Source organism: Gavialis gangeticus, unplaced genomic scaffold, assembly GCF_001723915.1.
Source record: "Gavialis gangeticus isolate Ggan-Ray unplaced genomic scaffold, GavGan_comp1, whole genome shotgun sequence".
In the NCBI taxonomy this organism is placed as follows: Eukaryota; Metazoa; Chordata; order Crocodylia; family Gavialidae; genus Gavialis; species Gavialis gangeticus.
In genome coordinates this window covers 43,140,048-43,155,807 of record NW_017729025.1, presented here as the reverse complement: position 1 = coordinate 43,155,807, position 15,760 = coordinate 43,140,048, and the positions used below count along the sequence as shown (strand labels likewise).

The 15,760-nt window shown below is 43.6% G+C and overlaps 1 protein-coding gene across 2 annotated transcripts in view; it reads left to right on the top strand.

Moving 5' to 3' along the window:
* Window positions 1-7,031: 7,031 nt before the first annotated feature.
* GPR65 (G protein-coupled receptor 65) overlaps window positions 7,032-15,760 on the top strand; it is a 16,040-nt gene continuing 7,311 nt past the window's right edge. The window contains exons 1-2 of one of the 2 annotated variants that reach the window (XR_002097642.1): window positions 7,032-7,114; window positions 9,386-9,605. The gene's annotated coding sequence lies outside the window, so the exon portion shown is untranslated. Of the gene's footprint in view, window positions 7,115-9,385; window positions 9,606-15,760 lie in introns of those variants that run through there. The other variant, XM_019518691.1, reaches the window with a different exon arrangement.

Genomic DNA, 15,760 nt, shown 5'->3' with positions numbered 1-15,760 from the left:
ACCTGACCGGGGAGGCGCTTGGCGGCCAATCACCGCCGTCCCTCCTGAGGGCGGGGAGGTGAGAGAGACAGAGAGAGAGCGCGAGCGAGCTAGTCACGTGCCTCATGGGAAGGCGAAGCAGGGAGGGTGAAGTCAGGAGCTGCCATCTTGTGTAAGGGCACGGAACATTCCGAGGCAGCCGCGTTGGGCCCGGGCTGGGTCGGGAGAGCGAAGCAGCAGAGGAGCCATGTTGGGTGCTGGACGCCCGGGGGGCTGCGCGCGCACGGGGCAGGGGTGGGGCCGCGGGTTTCTGCTGCTGTGGCCGTGGTTTTGTCCGGCCGCGAGAGCCCTGATCTGGCTGGCTTTGTGACACCGTCTGGCCTCCGAACCCTGGATTCAGCTAGTTGGTCCTAGAGGCGGATCGCTAGGAAACCCTGGCCTCACCCATCGTTTCTGGACCATCCTGGAGCCAAACCAAGCCTGGTCACTACGTGCAGGGTACCCTGCCCACCACCCGCGCGGGTTGCCCCTTGCCTAGAGGGCAGGGAAGGGTCGTCCCTTATAGCCAAAGCAACCTAATGGCGAGGGCCTTGCTACACCTGGTGGAGAGACGTGCATGAGTGTTCGTGCCAGCTCCAGGTTGGAGCCCTCGCACCTCAGGCCGGCAGGGGACTAAGAGGCTCCCCCTGCTCCCCCAACCCCTTCTCCTACAGGAGGCTGAAGTTGCCTTCTTACTCCCCGTTTCTTGCTCCCAGTTTCTGGTTCCTTTTTCAGAGCTGGTCCTTACCAGGATTGCCAACTCCAACTGAAGCTATTCCAGGTTTTTTTCCCAACATGACATAATGTCATTAATTTGAGTGTTCAACCTGTTCACAGGATCAGTCCCCCAGATTGATTTCACTAGTCACCCGGATCAATGCTGATTTCAGTAGACCCCTGGCCAGTCCGGGAGGGTTGGCAACCCTAAAGCCCAGCTCCTTATTCAGGCCCTGGGGCCTGTCAGTAGGCAATCTGGCATGCAAAATGGCCAAGCTTTGGGTCAGGCTGGTAGACACTAAATCCCAATTTCCTTTTAACTTGGCCCTCACTTTACACTCTCACACCTGCCTTTTACAGTTGTGCACTTTGACATCAAACCATATAACCCAAGACTACACACAGTGAAAACAGGCGCCAGTAGCCCTTCCTACCCTCTGCATACCAATGCAGATAAGAGAATGCAGATAAGGAATATACAAAGTTTTCACTAAGGAACATAACCTTAGTCAAACATGCAGAACATAATCAGGGATGCACAGGATTTTTTTGAATATATATCACTTTGAGCATGGAACCTACTTAAATGATGGGACATAGCAGTAACTGACTTCTTGATTCAGGTTTAAACTATGTTAAAAATTATACATATTTTTCTTTATTTTTTCTTGTTAAATATGCAAGTCTTCTCAGACAGAAATATAAGCCGATATGAAGATTTTTGGATAAGCAGTCACCTGTCATGTCTTTTCACTATGAATGTGTGAAGTTATTCATTTGGAATTATTTTGTTCTACTTTGTGTTTTATTTATTTGTTATTTATTAAGGTAAAATAAAGCACATTTATTTAAATTGCTTTCTGACAGGAAATACCACATTATATAAATGTTCTTTCCTTCATTTTTTCCCATGGAAACACACTGATTTTTCCAAAATTAACTTTTTATTACTGTATTTACTTGAATCCAAGATGAGTTTTTTACCCTTGTTCAACATGGGGAAAAACATGCCTCATCTTGGATCTGAGTACCAGCACTTGTCTCCAGCTAGGCATAGGATCAGACTGTAGTACAGGTCAGGGATCAGGTGGTGGATGGAGCAGCATCTTGCATGAGGATCAGCAAGTAGTGCACATAAGGATCAGGTGGGGAATGGGGCAGTTGTGAGGATGGGGACTGAGCAACAGCATGTGATCGTGACTGGGCAGGGGATGAAGAAACACTTATTTAAGGGGATGCAGAAACCAAGCTTTGGGTTGAGCAGGACTCTGCCCAGGCTTTTTTGGGGGAGTCCCTGGATGGCAGACGTGTGTTGGGGAGACCCAGAAGGATTTCCACTCATAATCCCAGCCCTTGATACATTATATTATTTTACATTTTAATTAGCAAATATATGTTGTTGATGAAATCCTCACTCTTCAGCTTATGTAATTCATTACTAACAACCTGTAACTGTCTAAGTAGTAGCTTTGAAAAAGGAACTGGGAATAAGGAACTGGAAATTGGGAATAAAGAACTGGGAATAAGAAACCAACTACAGCCTCATTCCTCCCCCACGTTTCTCCCCCTCCCTTCTTGGAGCTGCCAGGCTGTCTGTCCCAGGGGAGCAGCCAAGGCAAGGTTAACCTGCCTGCCCAGCAGCTGTTAGCAGGACAGCTGAGTAGGCTCAGCCTGAATCCACCCACAAAGCAGCAGCACAGCTAAGTAGACTTCCCTTCCTGCTCCTGACCCATGGGCAGCCATAAGTAAGCAGAAGGGGGTGGTAGTGAGTGCAAATGGGGAAAGGGGTCAGTGAGCCTAATCCAGGCCAGCTGGGGAGTAGCTTAGAGCAGCCTTCCTCAACCCATGGGTGGCAAGAATATATGAAAGGATCACAAACGAACTTTAAAAATGGATCAATAAACTTTAAACATGGATTCTCTTTTTAAAGAGAAAAATGTGGGAAACAATGGTTTTTCCCTTGCAGGCTGTTAGAATTCCAGCCTGCAACAGGCTGCTTGGGAGGCACCCTGCCCCACACATTAGGGTCTGGGGGCAGGGATCAGCAAGTTTGGAGTCAGGGGCACTGAGTCAGGACTAGTCATAGGTCAGGGGCAGGCAATTATTTTGGGCAGAAGGCTGCTTAACAAGTTTTGGTGAGCTGTCAGGGGCTGCATAGGTAGCCCCAACCTCCCTTGACAGTTGCCCCACACCCTGGTCGCCACATTAGGACCAGAAGTCCTGCCCCCTACCCCCTAACCATGGCATCGGAAGCATCTCCCCTTGCTGCCCCCTCCCCCCAAATATTCCTTTTGGGAGTTGGGGCTTGCCATCTTAGAACCAGATAAAAACCAAAGCATACACTAGAAATCAAACACCTACTATAATATATTTTAATTTTATTACAAAAAGTATTTGTCATGATTTGCGATTGTGTACAGTATATAGAAGGTACATAAATAACTAAATATAAATAGTACATAACTAAATATAAATACTTGAGACCTTATTCTTAAAGAGATCTTCCCAGAGCCACCCATCCTAGCTTTCAAACAAGCACCGAACGTCGCTAACCTCATCACCAGAAGCAAATTTCCTCAGGCCCAAAACACACCAAATGGATCCAGACCATGCCAAGACAAGAAATGCAAAACCTGCCAACACATCTCCACCACCCCCATAATTACTACACCCCACAACAGAGCCATCAGCATTCCTGGATCTTACAGGTGCACATCCAGAAATGTAGTATATCTCAGCCAATACACCAAATGCCCTGATAGAAAATACGTAGGAGAAACCAAACAACAACTGCACACCAGAATGAATGCACACCGGAAATCTATCAAAGACAGGAATACACAATGACCTGTGGGGGCACATTTCTCACAAGAAAAGCACTCTCTCTCTCCAATCTCTCAGTCCTGATCCTCAAAAGGAAACTTACAAAACACTTCCCAGAGATGAGCCCATGAACTCCACTTCATCAGCCTCCTGGATACTAAAAATCATGGACTAAATATAGACATTGGATTTATGACACATTATAACCTGCCTGACAGCTGACTCCCCAGGTACCTCTCCACTATTCATTCCCCTTCTCTCCCCCATCACCCAACCTGTCTCTCACCCATTCACTCCTCAGTCTACATCTTCACTGACTGACTATTTGTATGCAGATCAGCCCAGCCTCTGGGTTCTTTACTTTTCATTCCATCCAGGAAGAGCACACACCAACTGCTGAAACTTCCTCAGCCTGACGAAGGGTTTTTGAACCTGAAAGCTTGCTTAAAAATTGTTTTCCATCTATTTAAGTTGGTCTAATAAAAGATACCAGATTCACCCAAAGAACCTTGTCTGCCTATAAGCCTATATAGAGCTTTCATAGAATCATAGAAAATCAGGGCTGGAAGGTACCTCAGGAGGTCACATCTAGTCCAGCCTCCTGCTCAAAGCAGGACCATCCAGCCAGGGCTTTGTCTAGCAGTCTCTCTAGATAACCTGTTCCACAACCTCTCTGAGTAACATATTCTAGTGTTTTACTACCCTCCTAGTGAGAAAGTTTTTCCTAATATCTAACTTAAACTCCCATTGCTTCTTGTTCTGTTATCTGCTGCCACTGAAAACAGTCTAGCTCCATCCTCTTTGGAACCACCCTTCAAATAGTTGAGGGCTGCTATTACATCCCTTCTCCATCTTCTCTTCTCCAGACTACATAGGACCAGTTACCTCAGCCTCTCCTCATAAGTCATGTCCTCCAGCCTCCTCACCATTTTCATTGCTCTCTGCCAGACTCTGTCTAATTTGTGTACATCCTGTCTGTAGTGGGGGAACGGGGGCAAAACTGGACACAATACTCCATCTATTTCTTCTCAAAACACTTTACAAAAATAGGTTTGCCTTTGGCATATAGAGAAGATGAGGCACGGGGACTTGCCCATGATCACGTAGGTAGCCAAAAACAGAGCTAGAGGTAGAAAACCAGGTTCTGTATATTTAGTCCTGTAAGATAGATCACTAATTGTATTTTACCAACTAGCTTTGCTCCTCATAAAAAATTGGAATGTCTAAATGATGTAATTTCCTGACTAACATTTCCTGTTTGTTTCTTCCTTATTCTTTAATAACACCAGTGAACCTTTATTAATACCTATATTGTGCTTTGAAATCACAAAATATAATTAGCCTTCACACACCCTATTGAAATGAGTAAACCCATTTGCAAAAAACTTTTTATTTGCAGACCAGTAAGGATTTACATCACTTGCTCAAGCATCCAAAGTGAGTCAGTGGCAGAGCCAATTTGCTGGGCTCTGGTCCATGCTCAGTAGAGTTCACCGTGCAGTCTCCTATAACTTAGTGCTTCTGTATGAAAACTGAAGTTTCTTAGAGATCTTGATTTGGGTTGGAAATCTTAGGCTTGGTGTCTGCTGGTAAATTACGTTTGTCTAAGTCTTTGTACATGCAGCCAGGAACATCTGAGAGGGCCCCTTTATAAATTAAAAGGTAGAAAATAATGACACATTTTAGACTTAAAATTTGTTCTCTAGGTGTTTTCTATAATGGTGTTTTTTTCCACACAGTAAGGGCTTTTTTCAGTTTTTCTTTCTTAGTGCTAAAGCCCAGTCCAATGATGACAGCAACTCCAAGATGGGTGGCAAATAGTTTGAGACACTAGATAAATTCAACACTCAAGCCATTAAGAACTATGTCTGCATTTACCATGGATGAATTTGTTCCATACGGTCATCAAGTCACTTTGCCCATTACTAGCTCTTTGAAGGTGAGCAAATGCATGGATATGATAGTAACTACTACTTTCTCACTGCAAAATGGATACAGATCTACCTCCACAGTCTTTATTCTTATTAGGCACTAAATCAAACAGGCAAATGAAGGTAAATAGTATGCCTGGGCCTAGGTCACATTTCTGTCAATGAGAAGGATGCAAATTGGACCAAGACTTCTTCCAAAATAGAATCTAATCTGTTCTCCGCCACAGCTGCAGAAAAACCTGCCAAATACCATATTGCGGGTTAAGAACTGCACCCCCGCCTGCATGCATTCTCCACCCTAAAATTGGTCAGTGTTTTCAGATTTAATGTAATCGCCTAGTAACTGTAAACGCTATGGATGAAACTTTTTTGCCTTGTCTTCTCTGCATAAAAAAATACCCAAGTATTTAAATCAGATGTTTAAACAGAAAAAGCTGTCTGGTATTGTCTTTTGATTCAACAGAACCCACATTTTCTGTTTATCTTATTTTAGAGTTTTGAAATAAGCAATTCCACTTCAGTTCTCCTAGGCTGACAAACAGGCCAGATTTTTTTTTTTTTACATTTCTTACGGTGTAGCAATATCCCCCAAAAGCAGAAATGAATCATTCCCAACCAAGCCCAGTAATTATGAAAATCACTGCGTGTAAAAATAATTTGTCCAACTACCAAAGAACAATCTTCCAAATTTATTAGCCATGCCTAGTCTCATAGAGTCTAGGATAATTTGTTAAAAGATTCAGACCTGAACCTCTTCCATTAATTTTTTGGGAACAGATCTAAACTTGATTATTGTATGAAAATTATATATATTATATATATATATATATTCCTACTCTCATGCTGTGGGTCCAGTCCTTTTGCCCTTACTCAGGCAGTACTCCCACTAAAAAACTTGACTCTGCCAGTGTGGGAATATAAATACAAACTTTCAATCCTTATTTACAGATTTTGAAATTACTGTATTCGTGTTAGGTCATAGCTATCCTTAAGCTTCTACTGAAGCAAATTCTCATTAGATTCAATGTGCAATTTACTGGGAAAGGCAGGAATAAAAGCTGGTGAAAACAAGCAAGCACTCTGATTTTGACATATGTAAATAAAAGATGAAGTGCTATATCTGTGGCCTTCAGCTCTACAAAACTTGTTATTTCCTATGTTAACCTCTGCATCCTGAGGAGTGTGGGGACTACAAAATACTTGTTTAATTAAATGCTGCTGTTGCTTAAGCTCCTGTAAAGTTGTGATAGCAGCATCAAAAGGGCAAACGTTTGCCCACCTCCTTCTAGTCAAATTAAGATTAACAGGATTAGACATAAAATGAATTGTTATCTGAAAAGCAGGGCAAAAAGTATTCACCAAGTCTGGTAGACAGGGTTCATTGCGTAAATATGATATCTTTTATTAGACCAACTAAATAGTTGGAAATACAAAAATACGAACGTTTTACACCCAGTCTGTTAATCTGCTTTCTCACTGGTGCATTTTTCACTGTATATTGCGTTGTAGTTTCCTGTTTTTAGGTTCTTTTTGCTTTACCCGTCTCCTTCCTCAAAACCAGCTACTGTTCATTGACCTGAGGCATCACAGTAGAAACTGCAACGCTGGACTCAATGGCTCCTTAGGTAAGCTTAGCACAGCCAAGAAAGCTGCAGGGATCTAACTGCTATAGTAGTATTATCTGCTGCTTTAAAGCTCGTGTTGACTCTCCCTTACTGTGATGCTGATAACACCATATAATATTGCTAAACAATGAGACAAAAAGGCATGGAGAAAGACTGTCGTACTACGTAACAGTTGTATAGGGCATGAAGCAGAAGGGCAAGTGGGTATTTCAGAAGGCTAAAAACAGCATACTCATCTGGTGGACTTGGTTTTCTACTCTTATAGAATTACCACATGAAACACTTCTAGTGTATTATGGAGGAGTGGAGAACTAATTAAAATATTTTCATATGGATTGTCCAAAAAGGCTATAGTGTTTCTATAACTGTGATGTTGCCATGGGGCAATTATAAGTCAGCTGATGGTTGTTTTTCACTTTTTTCTGCACAAAAAAGGGCATAGCTCTGAAGTAATCTTATAGTCCAAATCGCAAAGATTGTAAAAGCTACACAAGAGAAACACTGGAAAGGTAAAATGAACTGAAAAGTAGTTTATTACATTTTTGTCATTACATACATGTTATTTTTCACAGTCTTTCTGTATATGCACACAACCAAAAATATATTTTACTAAGGTATAGAAATGTAATTGTAACAGGCTGCATCCTCACAAATGTATTTTGTGTTCTTTATGTATTAGCTAGGTAAAATAAATGCTGTTACTTAATTTATATGAACTATTCATCAAGATTATTTTAATGGTTTGTCGAATAGTTTGCTAAGCTCATTTTAGTTAACAAAAGATGGCATTCTTGTAGACTCATTTGGATCCCTATTGAAGATTCACTTAATTTGTGACAGACAAGTTTGAGTAAAATGTGACAGAGCAAAGAGGAAAATGCTGTTCATTTTAAGTGTAGGTTTGTGGTAGATAGAAACCGTGCTGCTTTGAAGAATGGTAAGTAAATAAGGTCATCATCATAAAAATTCCCATTCAGATCTGGATTTCAGATGCATCAAGGTTTGGAAATATTCAGACTTGAGCTTTGGATCAGTTCATCATAAATAAGATGCATATACCTGAGGTGTTTCTTTCAGAGGGACTCATTTTGTGGCCACTTATCATTTTATATATGTGAATCACCCATTGACCATTCAAAATATGGGTACAGTAGGAGAAAGTTCAAGGTATCTTTTGCTTGTTTTTCTGATGTTTTGCTGTTGCACTGCTGTAAGTGCAGCTTTCACTGACCTTCCAACTTTTCCAACACTGCTCTTTCCCCTGTGTCTTATCAACAAAGCTAAACACTTGACAAGCAGCTTAGCACACACAAGGCTGAAAACTGCCAGTAAGAAACATTATGTTAAGATCTTGAATTTGGAAATGTAGGATTTATAGTGAAATGTGTCCTTTGCAGATGTTTCAAAAAAAGATTAAACTGGTTAACAGTGGTTAAAGCTGAATTTGTTGAATAAAACCCATTGTTCATAAGACAGAATCATTACCCAGACTCTACTTGGGCTTTACATAACTTCCAAAACAACAGTATTTCCCTGGCTGATAAAAGAAATCCCTTTTCAACTGAGGTGGGCAATCTGGCCCCTTCAGGAAAACTAATATGGAAAGCATTACTGGAACCTTCATTTTGTGTTTGTTGTCAAATGAAAGGGCAATTTTGTGCTGATTCTTTTGCTTTCAAATTGCAACAAACAAACAGAATCCATCACGTCCTCTCTAGATAATGATAGATGTTCTCTGGCTCTAGATTACAGTGCGTTTAGAACACAGATACTTCAAGAATGATTGTAATAGAGACACCATAGATAACATACACTTTTCTCCAGCAATGATTAGAAAGGCCCCTATCAGCTTCTTCACAATACCCTAGAACAACATGCTCCAACTGTGGGCCAGATGAGTGGCACAGGGCCAGTCCTTAGGCCAGATCGGGGCCATGTAGCCCCAGCCCTGCATGCCCAAATCAGTTTCAGCCCTGCATATCCAATGTACCATGCAGGGCCATGCTATCCGGTCCACCAGGCTCCTCATAGGTCCAGATATTTGGGAGCAGGGGAGTGGCAATTAACACTGCCACTGCTCCCCCAAGGCCAAATTTTAGGACCAAAGGGAGGGTGAGGGGGAGAGAACCCTGCAGAATAGATGCCATGAATCCACAGGTTGGATCTGGCCCATGGGCTGGGGATTGAGCCCTAGAAGTGTGTAGTTTTCTAGTCCATCTCTCCAGATGTTGCCCTGGATCATTACTGCATATTTTAAATTTCTGCAGTCAGGCAGCACAGGCTCTTGCAGAAGGTGGCTTTTGCCTCGCCATACCATGCCACAGCTGAGCAGAGGGGAGAAGTGGCAGTAGCCATGTACAAATGCACATCTGCCTCTGCACCCTCCTCCCCCTCTCCCCTGCCACCCCCCAACTGGGAAATGTTGCTGAGCTCCTGTCTGTCTACACACTTCTGTTGTTTCGGAAATATTTCTGATTCAGAAATGAGAATAGAAGCATGAGGGCTAAACTGTACCCTCAGCCACACAAGTCTGAAACAGCTCCAGAATCTGTGCTTCCACAGCAGTACCCTACAGTTAGGATAGTTTTTGACTATTCTAACTATGGATAACAGAGCGATTGAAAACAGCCCAACCAATATATAGATATATTTAGCAGAACTTAACACTTTAACATAGGGTGCTTACAAGCTCCTGGGTAAGAGAATATAATAAAAAACTAGAATTAGCCACCCTACTAGAGGAAAGCTATGAGTCTATTTTCATTCATTCATGCAGAAAGGACTGGTCACTGGGTTAAGAAACATACCAATCTGTGGAGATTCAGTTAAGAACAAACATTATAGACAAAGTCTTCCATTAGATGAACCAGGCAACTGCAGTAAAGTACAGAATATATGTGAGGGAAGAACTGGGTCTTCTATAATTATATGATCTGGGCCAATACCTAAAACACTTGCTGCAAATGAAGGTCATTGGCTGACTTGCATATACTGTGGTGAAGGTCATTCACTCAGAGGTTTGTTCAGCTCCAGAATGATATCCTTCTAATGGGCTTCTCCCACTGAGAGCACAAGCATAGCACCAATACATCATCAGGGACTAGAAATGAGTTCTTCAGTGAACAGGAAACTGCCTCCAGTAATAACCCCTATGTCTTCAACAAGAGCATGTACTCCTTGTAGCTGTCAATAGATACCAATCAAGAATAAAGTGGAATGACCTATTTAAAAAAGGGCATAAAGAACATCTGAGGAGGAGAATGCCACTTGGGCCCTTTGAATCTGTCCTTTATCGTTTCTTCATTAAAAGCTGTATTAAACTCACATCTTTGCTGCATAAGTCACTTTACATGTAAGAGTAAAGAAAGGTCCCTAACCCACAGAAACAAATACAATACTTAAGACAATGATTATAGCCTAGACTCCTAGCCAAGTGAATCAGCACAGGGAAATTTGAGGGAGCACTAAGTTCAACTAAGAGATTGGAAAGTGAAGATGGTGTTTGGCACGAAGAATCGGGAGGCAGGTCCAGAAGCAAGGAATGACAACAGATGAAGGCCAACAGAAAAGTGATTGTAAAAGAAAAGATACAAATTCAGCTTGAGCTTTTCTGCTTCAAGTAACACCATGTTACCTAAATGTAACAGTTCCCTATTATCCATGAAGTCTAACTAGCAAATCACATTGGAAAAGAGCCCCTTTGCCATTCCCACTAAATCTAGATTCCTGGTTTTAATTAGTGGTGCGCTCCATCTTTCTTTTTAAAATATAATGTCCTCAGAGGCATAGCTGGACAAGGTTTTCTTATAAGTTTTTCAAATGTATGCATGAATTTACTGGCCCTAATAGCAAGGAACTATTAATCTTGATTTGAGTGAGACAACAGAATGGCTACATTTCCATAAAATGCCGTTTCCTTTGTTTCTTTGCCTTTATCTCCTTCTTGAGAAAAGTCTTCCTTGTGGTGAACACACGTTGAATTGGAGACATATCTATGTAATAGTTTCTCTTTGATGACGCACAGACCACAGCCCACATATGCTAACTCCATGGAACATGGAATGAGATTGCTCATTCTAGTAGAAAATCCCCTTACCCCAACCTTCACTTAAACTTGATCCCTCTACATTTCTTTATAGTTATCTCTTCATTTACCCTTTAGTGGTTCTGCCACCTTGTCCCTGCATCACACTCATTTCATAAGCTCTCTTTTTGTAATTACAGTCAAAGACTAACCACAGATGAATTACAGATGCTTCATTCTTTGTATCAGAAAACCAGATGGCAACCAAAATGCCCATTTGTACACCTGTTGAACTTTAGTTGTAGCATTACAGTCAAATGCCCACTTTGCTGTAACAAAGATAGAGAATGGCTTCTTTTATGTAAGTGCTCTCTAACCCACTTACTCATTCACACTTCTGTAGGAAGATAGGACAAGGTTAGCATCCAAATTTGGAGCCATCTGAGTAAGGTGTTCCCAAGCGATGACTCCCCAACAAAGAGCTTTTCTTAAGGCTGTCATTCTGATTTTGCTTTCTGAGTTTTTTTGGCTCTCATTTTACCCATGGTAGGCCTGGACACCAAACTAGCAAACCTTTGTGGCAGGAAAACAAGAACCAGAATGCAAAAAGGGCCAGCATTCAAAACAGACATAAGCCTACATCATGAACCAGACAACCTATGTGTAGTCAGTACAAAGTAGAAAAAAGGGGTTTTCGCCTGCTATTTTTCACATGCATGGTGTGTCTTCTGGGAACATTCAGTAGTCCTTGGACTAAGCTAATGCTCATCCAGTTGTCTGAATCCAGCTCTTAGCTAAAATGGTAGTCAAACTATTTTCAAAAAGGAAATTTATGGCAGGGCTGAGGTCTAGTCAGTGGGGAACAGGGTGAGAGTATGGGTATGGATGACATTGGAATGGCTGACAAGATAAGTGAGAAATATTAAGTGCCAATACCCATCAGCCTTAGGCTCTCCTCTTCTGTACATGTGTGCCAGGATCTGGGAATATCTGAGGCCCTCTCCCACATCTCTTATAATAGCTGAGACCTTGTGGAGCCCTATTTGAGCCTCTTCCCCAGTCTTCCCTCAACAAAGCCAGGCTATGGTTGTTTCCAGCCCCCTGGAGAGATGTGTCTTACTATCACTCTGCTCTTCCCCACATTAGCTGAGATCACTTTGACCATATTCCTCTTGGAGGTTCTTGACGATGTAAGCCTACTTCCCTGTTCCTGTGCATGTGTCAGGGTACACAGGGATGCTTCTTGCATTCAAGAGTCAGAGCTTGAGATGGGAGTGCTTCACAGTCACCCAAATTTATCTCTCTAAAAACCAGAAACTAGAAAACTAAACTGTGGTGGAGAGGCTCTAGGATGCAGAAGATAGTGGAACCAGGTGGAGAAGGGAAGAGGCACACACCCTCACCCACATGATTAAAATTACTGTAACCACTTTGTGATAAAACTGTCAAGACACCGAGGTCTAGATCATGACTTCTCCTATAAGTCCAGCTAGCAACTACACCCTCCAATTTTAATGCACAACCATTTAATGCAATCACATGGCATCCTTGACCTCACAATTTCTTAGCTACAACTGCCTGAATGATCATTAATGTCTACAAACAAAAGTTGCAAGCCCTAGCATGGTTGATGGACAGAGCCATCTGGGGGTGTCAAACTGAATAAACAGCATCCATTTTGCTTAATGAGCCTTTCACAGGACAGAGGTGCTAGCCTTAGCATAGGAAACCAGGATAAAAATGCAACAGCCATGATTTCACATAACTTCTATAAATATAAAAAATAACAAAGGGGATGAGTATGAAAGGAACACATTTTGACAAAACATAAATGTTTTAAATTTAACCTTCACTTATAAATGTTTTGATTAATGGGGAAGAGAGAGAAAAATCAGAAATGTTCAGGTTGAACTCTAGATTGAGATTTAGATTTGGCAGACAGTCTCACCATATGCTAGGATATGTTAGGTCCTACCCAAAATGCTAGGATAATTTACAGCACCTTTTCTAAAGCCCCAAATAGAACAATGAATGTTCCAGCCACTCCGATCTTTCCCTTCCCATGTCCTGGTCAAAGTCTATGGTGATAGCGATTTGTGAGATGAAGAGGGGGCAGAGGTGTTTCTGCTACCTCTGCCCAGGTGGCAATCTCCTTTAAGAGACTCAGTGTTGGAAAGATGATTTCATGAAGCTGTCACATTCTCACTAAACATGGCTAAGTTATTAATAAAGATTGACTGCCTTAGAGAAGTGAGACTTTCCTCCAAAAGTTTTTTAAAAAAGGACAAGTGAGAAGTGAAGAAATTCATCTGAGCTGGACTTTCAGGATTGAATTCATGTCAGCAGCAAAAGGAAATACTATACATGGTACCAGGAACCACTTTAAATTACTCTTCTTGTTGTGTCTTTGGGTTAGTGCTGTAACTGGGGGAGGTAGTGGGGTGAGGGGGCAACCCGGACAGCAGCACCAAATGCTTCCTTTGGGGGCCAGGAGGAACCAGAAAAATAACTGCAGATAGTGGCTGGGTAGATGGCCATCATTGGCTGTACAGCAGTGTAGCAGGGCACTAAGGTGCCTGCTACGGACAAACAGCTGCCAGGCACCAGGGCAGCACAGGTGTTGGTTGCCAAGACAACCAGTCTGGTCAGCCAACCGGAAGGGGGCAGGGCCTGGCCTATATAAATAGCCAGGCTGAGGCCGGGGGTCAGTTACCCTCTAGCAGTTGAGGAAGAGGGAGCTCTGCTGGGAGTGGGCAGGGCAGAGAAGCCTAATGGTCTGAGCATCTGCTTGATGGTACTGGGTGGAGAAAACCCTGATAGGGATATGTATGAAGGATAGCCAGGTTGGCTTGGAATTTATGTTGTAGCCCAGGGGCTTTGTGTTTTCTGTTGTTGTATAACACCGGAGGATCGGGTGAGGCTGTAGGGGTTGGAGGAGGCCTCATGGGACCTCCCCAGTAGTGGGGAGGTTCCTGGTGCCAGAGAGGGCACTGCATTTTGGGGTGTCCCAACCCCGGCCCCAGTGTGGGCAGCATCGGAAGGAGCCCAGTGTGGGCGCAGGCAAGAAGCGGGGTGCAGGGGTGTAGGACCCAAGAGAGGGGTCTGGAGGCCAGGCACGGCTACAGCCACCTGAGCCTCAATTGTGGGAAGCCCCAGTGGGGCGCAGGACCCAGAAAGGGGTCTGGAGGCCAGGCACGGCTGTAGCCACCTGAGCCTCAATTGCAGGAGTTGCGAGCAAGGCCCCGGTGCGGGTGTGAGTGCGAGCAAGGCCCCGGTGCGGGCATGAGTGCGAGCAAGGACCCGGTGCGGGCTGCAGGCATCGCGAGGCGAGACAGGCCCCGGTGCGGGCTGCAGGCATCGCGAGGCAAGACAGGCCCCGGTAGGGCGAGAGCGCGGGAGAAGCTAGGAGGCGCCCATGAGGGCACAGGCAGGCAACGGAGACGAGTCCGGGGACCCGTGAGGGCACGGGTGACTGTGGGGACTCACGTGCAGCCCCAGAGGTTGGAGTGCACCGGGCACCTAGACAGGGCCAAGATACATCAAGGCACCATGCCAAGGAGGGTTAGAAAGGCAACCTCCCTTTAACATATTACCATCAAAGACATGGCGGGCGAGATAGCGAGGGTGCATTAGACCCGATTTGGCACAGTAGGTAGGGGGTGCTAGGGGAGTTCACAGCACCCCTAGGTCACGTCGTGCCATAAGCAGCCAATGCTTTCCTGTGTGCAGTGACTACCCTGGGCATGGAGATGCCCTGCTACACCTTTGCTTTAGATATAGATTTAATAGATGTTATAGACATTAGGGGCTGGAAGGGACCTTGTGAGATCATTAAGTCCAGCCCCCTCTGCGAAAGGCAGGAAGCCTGCAGGGACCAAATGATCCCAGCAAGATAAACATCCAAATGGTGGTGGACTACACCATGTCTACACCATGTCCCTGGTGCCTCTTGAGAAGCATCACTCTTGAGGATGCCCTACTCACCTGATTCTACTTGCAGGCACCAAAACTAGAAATGTAGCAATGAAGTCATTTGGAGGGTACCTGTCATGCACATTGAAAACAAGTTCTTGAAAGTCACTGGGAGGACACCTCCACATGCTTCACCGCATTTTTGGGTTTGGCACATGTAAATGGGAGTGTTTGGACAAGACATGCTCAAGATCATCCTTCATCAAGCATGTTGGAAGACAGTGTAAGAATAAAACTGCAGTTTCATCAGCAGTTTCTGTTTTGAGGTTACTACTGCATTCAGAGTCGACCTAATCCAGTGCCCACTGACATAAACAGAAAGACATGTAGGCAACATGGCAGAAAGGAATTCTTGGATCTGAATGAGTAAAATATTCTGGTGTTTAGAGTAGGGATTAGAAGCCTGTCCCATGCATAAAGATAGCATATCATTTTATATTTTGAAATAGTTCTTTCAGACTACTGGTGTTACAGAAGGAAAGAAATGATAACTCTACTACCTATTTCTTTACTTTGCTGCTTAAAATGTACAAAGTAGCTTTGAAGTGGCCAGGGAAAAATGCAGAAAACCACTTTCCACCGGGGGTGGAGCCTTCAGCCTCAGTTCCCAGTACCAGAGGAAGAAAGGTATGTTGGGCTTGATCTGAGGG